Raw genomic sequence first — 15394 nt, 5'->3', positions numbered from 1 at the left:
CAGCAATCTGAGATGTGCTGCAGATATTTTATACTCCACACACACACACACACACACTCACACACTCACACACTGGTAATATATACACACTATATATGTAACCTTGTAGGGAACTGCCTTCTTAACTTAAAGAATGGAATCACATTATGTAAAAAAGCCAGATTTATATGTCAAAAATGTCAATACAAATGTGACAAAATTGATGATAGTGACAGTTATTATACAGTTCTGGTAAAAAATAAGAGACCACTTAAAAATTATGAGTTTCTGTGATTTTACCAAATTAAAAAAAACTCTGTAATATAATCAAGAGGAAGATGGATGATCACAAGCCATCAAACCAAACTGAACTGCTTGAAATTTGCACCAGGAGTAAAGCAGCATAAAGTTATTCAAAAGCAGTGTGTAAGACTGGTGGAGGAGAACATGATGCCAAGATGCATGAAAACTGTGATTAAAAATCAGGATTTTTCCACCAAATATTGATTTCTGAACTCTTAAAACTTTATGTATATGAACTTGTTTTCTTTGCATTATATAAGGTCTGAAATTTTCTGCAAATAAATGCTCTAAATGACAATATTTTTATTTGGAATTTGGGAGAAATGTTGTCCATTGTTAGTAGAATAAAACAACAATGTTCATTTTACTCAAACATAAACCTATAAATAGCAAAATCAGAAAAAACTGATTAAGAAACTGAAGTGGTCTCTTATTTTTTTCCAGGGCTGTATATTGTATATATTCAATTCTGTTACTGCTATCGTTGTTTAGTAAAAAATACAGATACTGGGAATCTGATACTGGATCTTAAAATAAATGTGTGTTCAGCTCTTTATAAGCAAAGTTAAATTTATATAACAACAGCAGCAGCAGCAGCAGCATCCCACAGCCACACTGCATTTAAACACTGAGAGTTTATATAATAGTTTATCTCCAAGTCAAATGTACACATTTTCTCCAGTTAATGCAGATGTAGTCCACTTTTAACATAGTACAACATAGCAGATATCACACCCTGCAGAAACCATCCCATTTCAGGGAGGTAGAACCAAGCACGCTCAAACTGACATTAACATTTACTTTACATTATCTTGGCATGTTCTCCTCCACCAGTCTTACACACTGCTTTTGAATATCTTTATGCCTTTCCTGCTGCAAAAATGCAAGCAGTTCAGCTTGGTTTGATGGCTTTTTAATTTGGTAAAATCAAAGAAAGTCATTATTTTTAAGTGGTCTCTCATTTTTTTTCCCAGAACTGTATATGGAACATACTGGGACACCTACTCCAAAATCAAAATATTTAAAAGGGTTTATCCTGCTTTTGTTGAAGTAACTGTCTGTACTGAACATGCAAGAGTTTTTTTTATTTTAGTGGAACTTTGCTGTGTGGATTTGATTGCACACAGAGATAAAAAGTATAGGATCACCATCATTCCAGAGAGCATATTTCTCATGCTCCGCAGCTCAATACTGGAGGTTTTATAACCCCTCTGTAGCACAAGCCTGGTGTTCTGTCAACTTGTGCTACCTTGTCAAACTGTGCTACCATAGTGTGTATTTAACTGTAAAAATAGAAAAGAAGCTTTATATTAGGGCATGTTCCCAGTAGAAGTCCCAGTATGTTAGTATATTTGGATAGCGATGGGTAGCATAATTCGACAGAACACCGGCCCTTGGCGTGATGCCAACAGGTTCATGTTTGTTTATTTATTCATCTGCTCCCAAGAGAGTCCTATTCTATTGGCTATTCTAATGCTCGTTTCTTTCATTTCTTTAGTAAAAGCTGCTGCATTCATTACAGGGTGCGTCCAAAAGCATTTGGCATCTGGATCTGTCTCATGTCTCGTGCTCCAACATCTGCCTCTCACGCGCCAAACAACATTACGTAACACAGATCGATAAGGCTCGCCCTGCATCCCAATTGCTGCGTGCACGCGAGCGAGCGCACACACGCACACCACGCACACACACAACACAGTGCGCGAGACTGCGGCAGCCCCTCCCCCTGCCCGTGGTTCCCCGTGACGCCGCCGGTTGTCGCGCGCGCTCGTTCGCTCGCTTGCTTAGACGGGACGGTCACGTGCTGCGAAGCGCTGCGAAACTCTGCGGGATGCAACCGCGCGTGCAGCTTCATCATCAGCATCTTCAGCATCATTATCATCTTATTCTCTTTGATCTTCAGCGCGTGTGAGGTAAGATCAGGTGAGGGATTTCTGTTTCTGGTTCTGTTCAGGGTTCCCCTCAGGTTATGGTCTGTTCAGGGTTCTGCTGCATGTTCTGTTCAGAGTTCAGGGTTCTGTTTAGGTTTTTTCTCATGGTTCAGTTCAGGGTTCTCTATTCAGGGTTCTGGGCTCTGTATAGGTTTCTGTTTAGGTCTCTCCTTGGGGTTCTATTTAGGTTTCTCTATAGGCTTCTTCTCAGGTTCTGTTCAGGGTTCTCTTCGGGTTATGCTCAGGGTTTTATTCAGGGTTCTCCTCTTGTTTTACTCTATTTAGGGTTCTGCTGCAGGTTCTGTTCAGGGTTCAGTGTTCTGTTTAGGTTTTTCTTCAGGGTTCAGTTCAGGGTTCTGGGCTCTGCATAGGTTTCTATCTAGGTTTCTCAATGGGTTTCTGTTCTCCTCTGGGTTCTTTTCAGGTTATGCTCAGGGTTCTCCTCATGTTATGCTCTATTCAGGGTTCTGCTGCAGGTTCTGTTCAGGGTTCTGTTTAGGTTTTTCCTCAGGGTTCAGTTCAGGGTTCTCCTTAAGGTTCTATTCAGGTTATGCTCAGGGTTATATTCAAGGTTCTATTCATGTTATGCTCTATTCAGGGTTATGCTGCAGGTTCTGTTCAGAGTTCTCCTCAGGGTTCTCCTCTGGGTTCTCCTCAGGTTAAGCTCTGTTCAGTTTTCTACTGCAGGTTCTGTTCAGAGTTCTCCACAGGTTTCTCCTCTGGGTTCTCCTCAGTTTAAGTTTTGTTCAGGGTTCTGCTGCAGTTTTTGTTCAGGGTTCTGGTCTCAGTTCTGTCCAGTATTCTGTTTAGGTTTAGGTTTCTTCTCAGGGTCCTGATTAGGTTTCTCTTTAGGGTTCTCCTTAAGTTAAGCTCTGTTTAGGGTCCTGGTGACAGTTCTGTTCAGTGTTCTTCAGTGTTCTTCTCAGGGTTCTGGGTTCTGTGCAGGTTTCTGTTTAGGTTTCTCCTCAGGGTTTTTTTTGGGTTCCGTTTAGGTTTCTCTTCAGGGTTCTGGGGTCGGTACTAGTTTCTTCTCAGGGTTCTGGGTTCTGTACATGTTTCTGTTCAGGGTTCTCCTTATGGTTTTATTTAGGTTTTTGTTTGTTTCTCTTCAGGGTTCTGGGATCGGTACTGGTTTCTGTTCAGGATTCTCCTCAGGGTTCTATTCAGAGTTCTGTATAGGTTTCTCCTTAGGGTTCTGTACAGAATTCTTTGGAAGGTTCTCTTTAGAGTTCTAATTAGAATTCGGTTTAGGTTTCTGTTCAGGGTTCTTTTAGAGTTATTTCTGTTAAGTGTTCTTCAGTGGTCTTCTCAGGGATCTGGGTTCTGTGCAGGGTTCTGTTTAGATTTTTTCTCAGGGTTTTGTTTTGGGTTCAGTTCAGGTTTCTCTAAAGGGTTCTGGGTTCTGTATAGGTTTCTGTTCAGGGTTCCATTCAGGGTTCTGTAGAGGTTTCTCTTTAAGGTTCTGGGTTCTGTACAGGTTTCTTTGGAGGTTTCTCCTTAGAGTTCTAATTAGAATTTTGTTTAGGTTTCTCCTTAGGGTTCTGTTTAGGTTTCTGTTCATGGTTCTTTCAGGGTTCTTTCTGTTCAGTGTTTTTTAAGGGTTCTGTTCAGGTTTCTTCATATGGTTCTGTTCAGGGTTTTATTTAGGATCCTATTTAGGGTTCTGTTCTGTATCTGTTTCTTGTACCCTGTTTGCTCAGGGTTTTCAAAAATGCATTTACTGAGAATGGTTAAAGGAACAGTCTGTAAGTTTTGTGGATTTGGAGACCTCTCTGGTAAATATGTGTAATTGCACGGAGCATGTGGGAGAGCACTTTTTTTTTAAATTCTGGTTAATTTAAATACATTTTTGTGTAAAATTCTGTGTCTTTGAATGTGTATTTTGTTCTTTCATAAAATTACATCCAACAAACCTACTAGACCGCTGATTGAATACATGTTGCAGGAATGGTTGTGCCAGGACCATTCATAGACCATTCATTACAATATATTGTCCCCTGCCAACTCTGGAATACTACTGTTAAAAAAAGTCTTGTGGACTTCTGCTTTAAAGGTCACCAATATGTTATTTTTGTACATTCTTCCCAAAACACAAGACAGTTCTTCTAATTTTGCATGTTAAAGGTGAAGGCTAGCCTGTCTACACCCAATTTAAAGGATTTGCTGGTGCCAAATATCACAGTTCAAGATTTGATGGGTCAGAGCTGATTTGGGGTCATTTATGGTCCTACACAGTTGTTGATGTTGCTGTTTATTGGTTTGTGGTTCCTGGGTGGGTTTATTTAGTCTGTAAATTATCTTTACTTTGATGAAACTATGTATTTTAAAAACTGTAAATGTTTATAGATACTTCCTTGTTGGTGGAACTTCGGTTCTTCCTCTTTCTCCTTTAAAAATCTTCTCAACTCTCTGCTGTTCTGTAAATTCTTGATCTTATGATTCAATTGCTCTCACATGCTTTCTTATTGCTATTGCTCTGTTTTATAGTATTATAGGCTTACATTGCACCACACACAAATGCCCAGATTGTTCTGGATTACAAATGTCACATGGATTGTTCCAGCCAGTAGTGTATACAGTATTAATTCCCTGTTTTTTAAACGTTCTTACTGCTGATCTGGTCCAGACTTTTTAGGTTGGCTGCATGATGCCTATGCGCTTTCCTAAATAGTTTTTGGACAATGGATTCTGCCATTGTTGAGCATGATCTTTGTGCTGTTTAACCAGTCTTGTGTTGGTTGGCCTTGAGCTTAAGATAACTGTCCTGATGAAAGGTGGTGAAGTTCCTCCAAAGCTTTGGAGTTTAGCAGACTGATGAAAATGATCTTGCTGTTTTTACTTGTATTTTGCTCTGGCCATCTGTTCATTCATTGATCCATCAGGTGTAACAACAAGATGCCCAGTCCCTGCTGAGGAAAGCATTACAAAAGCATTACTTGCATGATGCTGCCACCCCCATGCTTCACTGTTTGGACAGTGTGTGTTGGATAGTGTTGTTTGGTATAGTGCATTCCATATAATCATAATAATCCTGTTTCAAAATGCTTTGGAGAATGCTTTTTAGTATACTGGATAATATTATTTAGATTCTGACTGGCAAACCTCAAAGATGCTCTTGTTATCTGTGACTGATGCACCTTGACTTCAGTTTCATCCTCTAAAACTCTTTGCAGTTCATTCAAAGTGATTATTGGCCTCTTTTAGCGCTTTTCAACCAATGTGGAACCATCACTGAATTAACCTAATTATGAATCAATTCACTGCATTTTCACCAACAGTAGTAGGTTCCTGAACCAGGAAGGTTTATTCGCAGCGGAAACCGAAGAATACTAGGTTCTTAAGTGCGTATGATGTAATGTTTTGAAGGTTGCACTAAAACTGGTGGAAAAAAAGCTTAAAAAAAAAAAAAAAAAGCACCACGGTTCTTATTAGCCTGAATGGTGGAAAAGCACTAATTGTGGCTTAGCTTACAAGTAATACCATAGTTTTGAAGGATGGCCTAGTCTACACCTTGTTAAAAAGGATCTTTTATGTGTTCTTTAGTAAAAAACATGAATGGAGCTATATTAGTTATTACAACTCAAAGAACCTTCTTCATACATAATCACATACATGGATGTTATTTTGTACCCATATTTATATCTTTAGCGTGTTTAAATTTCTTTTAAGTGCTCTATTCAACTGATGCACAGGCCGAGAGAACCATTATGCAAAAGGGATTTTGTTCAGTTGGTTATTTCTCAGAATATTGTCCTATATCAAACTAATAGCACCTTGAAATCAGTCTTTATAAATAAGCACATCCTGCAAATCTGTTATCTTATAATACTTTTGCAAGCCACTGTATGTTAATGTATGTTATATCTGTCTAAAATTAGTTTGCATCAAAAAGGTAAAGCTGATGAGCACATTTTCCTTTTGACTCTAAACTAAACTACTGGTAAATATGCTTTAATGTGGTATGATAACTCTGCTGATGTAAGTCTGTACAACATATAACTATATTAACATAATGTTTCCTCCGTGTTTGCTAATCAGGATTCATACACTTTTTATACAATAAATCTCCATGACTTTTCTATGCCTTCAATGCAAATTTTTAAGACCATACAATCTTTAAAACACCAGCCGTGGAAAAAATAAATAAATAAAATAAATAAATCAAAATTGATAAAATGTCTACAATTAATTTGATTTAAAAATAAATAAATAAATAAACAATTCTTTAAGCAATGTTGACACAGAATCTTCAATAATAAAATGTCTCAAATTCTGAGAGAGGCATTGTGTAGGGCTAAATTGATTAACTAACTCATCTGATGTATTTGCTTTTCAGGTCTGAAAATTGCTGTTTTCAAATTCCTTGATTTTTCTAGGTTTTTCATGACCGTACAAACGCTGGCAAATAAGTGTGAACATGTGTAAACTGTACTGTGACAAAAAGGTGAATATTGAAAGCTTGGCTCCTGTTTTAATGGCCTGTGTCCTCCTGTAGGGGGCAGTGTGTAATAACACTATGACCAATGAGCTTCTATATGGTTCTACAGCACTGTGTCCTAGTTCACATTAATTGAAGTTTATACCCCACTAATTTAGCATGATCTCTGAGATGAGAGAGATGTATCATAGTATTAATATGCACACTGAAGAGGCTTTAGAACTGTATACATGGTTAAAAAAAAGCAGATCAGATCAGATTATTAAAGATACTTAGATTTCTGTAACTGTAACAGTAAAATATGAGTGTCAGTGAATCCACAGACAGATCAGATAGCATCCTGCAGAGCAGAGGGTTAATGTAGGTCTAATAATCACTGCAGCATGAAGGAAGGTCCTCCAGCAGAGCCGGGCTACAGGATACAGGGTACAGTCCCAGTTTCACCCAGATGGATGAGGATCTGCGTCACGGCAAAATCTCACCATCTCACTATGCCCTTACAGAGAGAGAGAGAGAGAAAAGAGATGAGTGGAAAAATGTTGACAGAGAGGAAAAGAGAAAGAAAAAGAGATTAAGTGATAGAACGATAGGGAAACAGAAGAGAGCAAAAATGAAAACATGTGACGAAGGCTAGAGCAGAATAAGATAGAATAAAAGATAGAAGGGAAGGCAGAAGAAAGTGAAAGAGAGAGTAGAGTGGAGGGAGAGGGAGATGATGGCAGAGAGAAAAAGAGATGGAGCAAAAGAACGACGGGTAAACAGAGGAGAGCAAAAAGGAAAAAAAATGTGACAAAGGCTTGAGCAGAATAAAAGACAAGAAAAGGCAAGAAAGAGTAAGACACTGAAAGGTAAGGAGAGAAAGAGAGAGTGGGAGAGGAAGATGGTGACAGGGAAAGAGACAAGAAAGAGAAAGAGCTATAGAAAGATAGGGCAGAATAAAGGATAGAAAGAAGGCAGGAGAAGGTGAGTGAGAGACAGACAGAGAGAGGGTAAGAAAGATGAGTGGATGAGAGGAAGATGATGGCAGAGAGGAAAAAGAGAGACTGAAAAAGAGAGAGTGATAGAATTATAGGTAAACAGAATAGAGCAAAATTGAAAAAAGTGATAAAGGCTAGGGCTGAATAAAAGATAGAAGAGAAGGCAAGAGAGAGAGAGCAAAAGAGTGAAAGGCAAGGAGAGAGAGAGAGAGCACAAAAGACTGACAGGTAGGGAGAGAGACACAGACAGAGAGGGGGAGAGACAAAGCAATAGAACGATAGGAAAAAAGAGGAGAGCAAAGAAGGATACAAAGACGAAGACTAGGGCAGAATAAAACAAAAGAGAGAGCAATAAAAGGATAAGGCTGAATAAAATATAGAAGAGAAGGTGAGAGAGAAAGAGCAAGAGATTGAAAGATAGGAAAAGAGAGACTAAAAGGTTGGGAGAGAGAGAGAGAGAGAGAGAGACAGAGAGGGAAGAGACAAAGCAATAGAACGATAGGAGAAAAGAAAAGAGCAAAAAGAGATAGAAAGACGAAGACTAGGGCAGAATAAAACAAAAGAGAGAGCATTAAAAGGATAAGGCTAAATAAAAGATAGAAGAGAAGGGAGGAGAAGGTGAGAGAGAAAGAGCAAGAGATTGAAAGATAGGAAAAGAGAGAGACTGAAAGGTAGGGAGAGAGAGAGACAGATGGAAGAGACAAAGCAATAGAACGATAGGAAAAAAGAGGAGAGCAAAGAAGGATAGGAGGATGAAGACAGAATAAAACAGAAGAGAAGGCAAGAGAAAGTTAGAGAGAAAAAGGAGATGAATGGCGGAAGAAGGAGATGATGAGAGAAAGGAAGAGAGGCAGAAAAAGAGATCAATAAAAGGATAAGGCTGAATAAAAGATAGAAGAGAAGGCAGGGAAAGAGAGACTGAAAGGAAGGGAAAGAGATAGAAAGAGAGGGGGAGAGAGAAAGCACTAGAACGATAGGAAAAAGAGGAGAGCAAAGAAGGATAGAAAGCCGAAGACTAGGGCAAAATAAAACAAAAGAGAGTGCAATAAAAGGATAAGGCTGAATAAATGATAGAAGAGAAGGCAGGAGAAGGTGAGAGATAAAAAGCAAGAGATTGAAAGGTAGGGAAAGAGAAAGACTGAAAGGAAGGAAGAGAGGTACGGACAGAGACGGGAAAAGAGACAGACAGAGAGGAGGAGAGGAAGATGATGACAGAAGGAAAAGAGACAGAAAAAAGATAGAGCAATGGAAAAATAGGGCAGAATGAAAGATACAGACAGACAGACAGATAGATAGATAGATAGATAGATAGATAGATAGATAGATAGATAGATAGATAGATAGATAGATAGATAGAGGCTGTTGATGCTGTCTGTCTTTCTGCAACAAGTGAGAACAGAAAGCGTTATGTTTTTCTCCACCTGTATTCCCAAAGGCCCCGCCCCTTCTAACACACTATTGGCTGGCTTCTGTCAGGTTGCTGCGTTAGAATTGGCTCTGCACAATTAATCTCTGTGAACACAAACTTTATCGCCAATCTGAACCCAGTATGCCCAGAACGCTGGATACTCCTGGCCAATCGGAGTTGAGCCTTAAGGGAGGGGGCGTGGCTTTCCCGAATACGGGTGGGGTTAGAATAGAAAAATAGCGTTGCAGAGCTCGGCGCCACCCGTCTCCAGTCCAGCCTGGGAAACAGGGCGCGAGGATCCAGCCGCGAGCCAGCGCGTGAGTCTCACCTGTTTACTGCACTGCACTGTATTATATATATATATATATATATATATATATATATATATATATATATATATATATATATATATATATATATATATATATGCTTTATTTACGAGTTTATTACACCACAGTAAGTGTCCACAGTGCTGTAGCCTATAGAAAATACTGGAGCAGCTGCCACGCACGAGCACACACACACACACACACACACACACACACACACACACACACACTTACTTACTTTCTCTGTTTATACAATGCAGCCTTCCAGAATGACCAACACACACAATAGCCTGGTTTTGTCTGTTTTCTGCAGCATTTTTTAAGACTTACAGCTCTACTGGTTGATGGTTTTGTATGTTTGTGTATGTGTGTGTGTGTGTGTGTGTGTGTGTGTGTGTGTGCTGACTCTGCAGTAAAGATTTACAGCTGTTTGCCAAACTGTAAAGCAAAAGTATTTTGAATTTTCCTTCCTATTACATTTTAACCCTCTAACAATAGCATTTTAAACATAAACCTACACAAACTTAGACCTAAACTTAACACACCTAAACCTAAACTTAACCTACTACTCCTCAACCTAAACCCAAGCTTAAAGGAGAACTCTGGTGTAAAATGGTCTTTTGCTGTAGTAAAACATGATAAAAAGTTCTTACATTTGATGAATAGCACACCTCCGTTCTCCCACAGCTTTCAGAGATACAGAAATTTTAACAGTTTGTCCAAACACCCTTCAGACTGGGTGATACGGGGCATAATTTGCCCAGATAAATGGCTATTTCCGCCGTTATTCAGCTCAAAGTAGCTTCACACCTCCTTGCTAGAATCCGGTGTTCTGTTGAATTGTCGTACCTTGTCAAACCGTGCTGCCTTAACGTATAATTAACTGTAAAAATACAAAAGAAGCACTATTTTAGGGCATGCACCCAGTGAAATTCCAGTAGATGTATGTTATTAATCATTGTATCATGGCAAAGTTATAGGAAATATAGCTCATTACAAACTGCTTTTCTATTTATTTATGATAATAATTGTAATTTTTAGTTTCCATTTACACTTTTGTGCAATGACAGTGTGTCCAGGTTGTTTAATGCACATAACCCCCCCTAAAACAGATTCATTATAAATAAAAACACGAGAAATAATTAAATTGTGTAGGTCAGCGCATGCGCAGTACCTTTGGGAAGCATGTATCGATGGGTAGAACAATTCGACAGAACACCGGAGAGCCCTGACATTTAAAACGAGGCATTAATACTATCCCTAAACCTAACCTACTCTCCCTAAACCTAAAGTTAACCTACTATCCATCAACCCAAACCTAAATTTAACCTTAACCTAACCCACTCCTCCTCACCCAAAATCTAAACTTAACCTAAACCTAAGCTTCACCTACTCCTTCTCAATCTAAACCTACACATAACCTACTACTTCTTCTCAACCTAAACTTGACCTAAACCTCAATCTAAAACTAAACTAAACCTAAAGCTAAAATTAACATACTATCCATCGACCTAAACCTAATCATAACCTACTCCCTCTCAATCTAAACTTACACATAACCTACTACTCCTCCTCAACCTAAACTTAACCTAAACCTAAACTTCACCTATTCCTTCTCAATCTAAACCTACACATAACCTACTACTTCTTCTCAACCTAAACTTAACCTAAACCTAACCTTAACCTCAATCTAAAACTAAACTTAACCTTAAGTGAAAATTAACATATCCATCAACCTAAACCTAACCTACTACTCCTCAACCTAAACACAAACTTATCCTACTTCTCCTTAACCTAAACCTAAACTTAACCTACTCCTCAACCTAAACCTAATCTACTACTTAAGATCATTTTCTACCTTATAATCTCTGTGTTACAGTTGCAGTTATTAAGTAAAAAGACTGAAGTTTAAGATTCATATTAAGTCGACACATCAAGTCCAATCCAAATGAGAGCAAGACCGCTCTAAAACGTTTCCTGAATGTATTTTTTTAAACTATTGATTAGTTATAACAAACTCAGTCAGAGTGGGTTTTGCGCAAAACACTCAAGATAAACATACTAATTGTGATTCAGTGTGGAAAGTATGTGAAGACTGGAGTTCAGAGTCTGGGCTAATCTGCTGTTGGTTTGCAGTGAACTTGAAGCAAAGTCCAGCACAGGTAATTTCACTTCTTTTATAAGCAAAAGTGTGTGTGTTTATGTGTGTGTGTGTGTGTGTGTGTATATTATTGTATTGTAATGGAACAATACATGCATAATAATTTAGTTGTAGAGGTTCCTAATGGAGTTCCGTGATAATAGATTGTACAGTAGGTGTATTGATTGATAGAGAGTATTGATAGTTCGTCCAGTAGCATCCCACACATTTTCAATCAGGGATAGATCTGGAGATTCTGCTGACCATGGAATAATACAGTATCTGTGTCTTCAGTGCTCAAGCTTTTTGAGATAGCAGCAGTATGTGGATAAGCATTGTCCTGCTGAAATTGTGCACCAGAAAAGGTTGATCTACTGATTGCAGGACTTCGTTTATGTAATGTTGCACTGTCAAAGTGCCTGTAAGAAAAAACAAAGATGATCTGGCAACCTATGAAACATTGAGGGGGGGGGGGGGGGGTGTCTGCATGATTGCATCAGACAGACTGATGAGACAGGCTGTGGTTTCCTGACATCTGCTTTCAAGCCCCTCTGAAAAGCAGACCACCAGACAGCAGATTACCGAGAGTGACATCAGCAGCACTAGCGTGTTTTATTGCATTATGGTGTGATTAGGTGTTACAGGTGTGTGTGTGTGTGTGTGTTGCAGGAAGTGACCTTCAGTCTGTGTGCTTCTTCCTTTATTACTGAATGACATGGTGACTCTGAATCTCAGTCTTAGTCTGATTTATTGGTTATTGATTTACGTGTTTTGAAGTGTGTTGGACGTGGTGGGCGAGGAGGACACGTGAAATCTCACTGTTTGTCCTAAAATTTCAAAGACAAATCAAGTTTGAGGACAGATATAGGTCTGTCTACACTGGCCAGCAATTATAATCCAATTAAATCATAAACACAGTTTCAATTTGTACTGAAATATCCAAGAAAACTGACTACATCCATTTATATTCAATACACCCAATTCTGTGTACACGCTACACCTATTTCTATAGGCACTCTACGTCCAATTCTGTGGGCACTCTACGTCCATTTCTGTCGGCACTCTACGTCCATTTCTGTGGGCACTCTACACCCATCTCTGCAACCATTTCCGTGGGCACTCTACGTCCATTTCAGTGGGCACTCTATGTCCATTTCTGTGGGCACTCTGCACCCATTTCTGTGGGAACTCTACACCTATTTCTGTGGACACTTTACCTCCATTTCTGCGGTCAATCTACACCCATTTCTGAGGACACTATACACCAATTTCTATGCTTATGCAACATCCGTTTATTAGAGGTGTGCCAAAAAATCGATTCACATAAGAATCTTGATTCTCATTTACTACGATTCAGAATCGATTTAAAATGTCCCAAAATCGATTCTGAGGGGCGGGTTTTAGACTGATTTTGGGCTGGGTATTTTTGTTGGACCTGGCAACCCTGGGGATAGCGCTTGTCCTTTCAAACGGAGATCTTCCAGACACACACAGAGCGTAGGTGTTTGAGAATCACCGGTAAGATGGCAGAACAAGCACTATATTACATTAGATTAACGTGTAGTTTCAATGTTTTATGGCAGAATGCTTCATAACAAGCATAAAAAAGATCGCTAGTAGTTAGTTTCAGTAACTGTTAGCTAGCTAACTAGCTAACTTTCCAGTTCCACCTTAAATAACGCTACAGGTGGCAGCGGGCTGCAGCATTTAAGGCGGAACGGAAAAATACAATAAGCTAATCAGAGCTAATTTCAGCTCCTCATCACAGAGGAATTAAGGAATGGACCATATGAATTAATTTCTCCACCTCCTGCCCCCTTTCTGAAGAAATACAACGACCTTAAATTAACTAGTTAATCAGCAGCTGCTCCTGAACTTTAGCGCTCCACTGCTATCATCACATCAGCCCAGCAGCGTCACCTACACACCACCGCTAGTAGCCTGGTAATAAAGCAGTGTTATTTATTATTTATTTATTGTTCATTAACGTCATTGTGATATCCCAGTGATTCCTCTGTCACTGAGGACCCACATTCCTGCACATTTTATTGTTTTTGTAACACATTACCTGCTCCAGGACCAGTGTATATTATGGAGGGTTTTTTTTCAATAAGATTCATAAGCCAGAAGCAGAAATTTTTATAATTCAAATCGTTTTGAATCAAAAATCGATTTTGAATCGAATCGTGGCCCCCAAAATCGGAATCGAATCGAATCGTGAGATAGTAAACGATTCCCACCCCTACCGTTTATATTAGCAAATTTTACAAATTCTAAGGCCACGCTATACCCATTTCAGTGGGCACTTTACACCTGTTTCTGTGTACAAACTACACCCATTTCTGTGGGCACTCTACGTCCATTTCTGTGGGTTTCTACGTACATTTCTGTGGGCACTCTATGTCCATTTATGTGGGCACTCTATGTCCATTTCTGTGGGCACCGTACGTCCATTTCTGTGGGCACACTATGTCCATTTCTTTGGGCACTCTATACCCATTTCTGTGGACACTCTATACCCATTTCTGTGGGCACTCCATGTCCATTCCTGTGGGCTCTTTTACACCAATTTTACACCAATTCTACAGGCACTCTATGCCCATTTCTGTGGGCTCTTTACGCCCTTATATATGGGCACCCCAACCAATTCTCTGCTTATGCAACATCCATTTATATTGGCATTTTAAACCAATTTTATGGACACTCATCATTTATGTCTGCGGCCACTCTACATCCATTTCTGCGGCTACTCTACATCCATTTCTGCGGCTACTCTACATCCATTTCTGTGGCCACTCTACACACATTTATATGCTTTTGCTACACCCATTTATATTGCCATTTTTACACCAATTCTCTGGGCACTCTACACTCATTTCAGTAAGTTCTCTACACCCATTCCCATGGTTTTGCTACATCCATTTCTGTGGGCATTCTGCATCCATTACCATAGTTGAGCTACATCCATTTCTATGGGTACACTTTGTGGGTTATACTCTATTATTTCCCCAATTATGTTAACATGGCATTTTTATAAATCCTGTTTCTCAGACCTTGTTTTCCACTTGTGTCGGATGTAACTGTCAAAAAGTATGACTATATCATTATTACTAACATAATCAATAAACCCAGCCCAGAGCCAGACACTGATGAAGTGATCCTGTGCTATCCAGCCTGCATATTTCATCGTTCATTCGCTCGATACCGTCAGGTCTTCAGCAGATTTGTGTGCTGACCTCTAACCCACAGCATGGATTGATGATCTGGGAGTGGAGAAGAGTCAGGAATAAAGGCTGTAAAGGCTTCTCTGTTTGTTTGACCGCTTTAGCTGACCTGATGTTACATTAGTTAATGAAGGGTCAGGAGCTGCTGACCTTAATGACGCGTTTAACCTCAGAGTGTTCCTTAAATCCTCCGGCCTTGTGGTCTGGAGACACAGGGAGGAGCTAAATTCACCCTTCTATCATCTGCAGAAGATGTGAAACCTGAGATTCGTTGTGTTTCTCACTTCATCAGCTTCTCCTTTTCTAATATTAAACCCTATCAATCATTAAATACGGTTCAGTAAACTGCCTGTTTTGATATGTATGATATATAAACCCAGTGAAAACGGCCGTTTCATTTCCGCTCCTTTAGTAGATCTGCACTGCCGCATCGTATTATTTACTCCTGGAGGAAATTACTCCTGAGTCCTGCGGTGTGATAAGCGTGAGAATTATGCTCCATTTCATTCATTGATTCTCTCTGGATAGTTATGATAACAGGAAGGATGTTACACCAGCAGCAGTGTTGATATTACAATCAGTATTTAAATCAGCATCGCTACCATCTGCCAATAAAAGAATAAAAGCAGAGATTCACTGTGGGAGATATGGCCTACAGATATGTG

General features: G+C 39.4%; 1 protein-coding gene across 4 annotated transcripts in view; it reads left to right on the top strand.

The window, feature by feature from the left end:
* Nucleotides 1–2082: 2082 nt before the first annotated feature.
* Nucleotides 2083–15394, top strand: part of gdpd4a (glycerophosphodiester phosphodiesterase domain containing 4a) — a 61126-nt gene continuing 47814 nt past the window's right edge. For 2 of the 4 annotated variants that reach the window (XM_022665965.2, XM_022665966.2), the window contains exon 1: nt 9254–9353. The gene's annotated coding sequence lies outside the window, so the exon portion shown is untranslated. Of the gene's footprint in view, nt 2206–9253; nt 9354–15394 lie in introns of those variants that run through there. The other 2 variants (XM_049483723.1, XM_049483724.1) reach the window with 2 other exon arrangements.

This window comes from Astyanax mexicanus, chromosome 9 (genome assembly GCF_023375975.1).
Source record: "Astyanax mexicanus isolate ESR-SI-001 chromosome 9, AstMex3_surface, whole genome shotgun sequence".
NCBI classification, from domain to species: domain Eukaryota; kingdom Metazoa; phylum Chordata; class Actinopteri; order Characiformes; family Acestrorhamphidae; genus Astyanax; species Astyanax mexicanus.
Note: the sequence above shows the minus strand (reverse complement) of the source record. Positions and strands in the feature narration are given on the sequence as shown.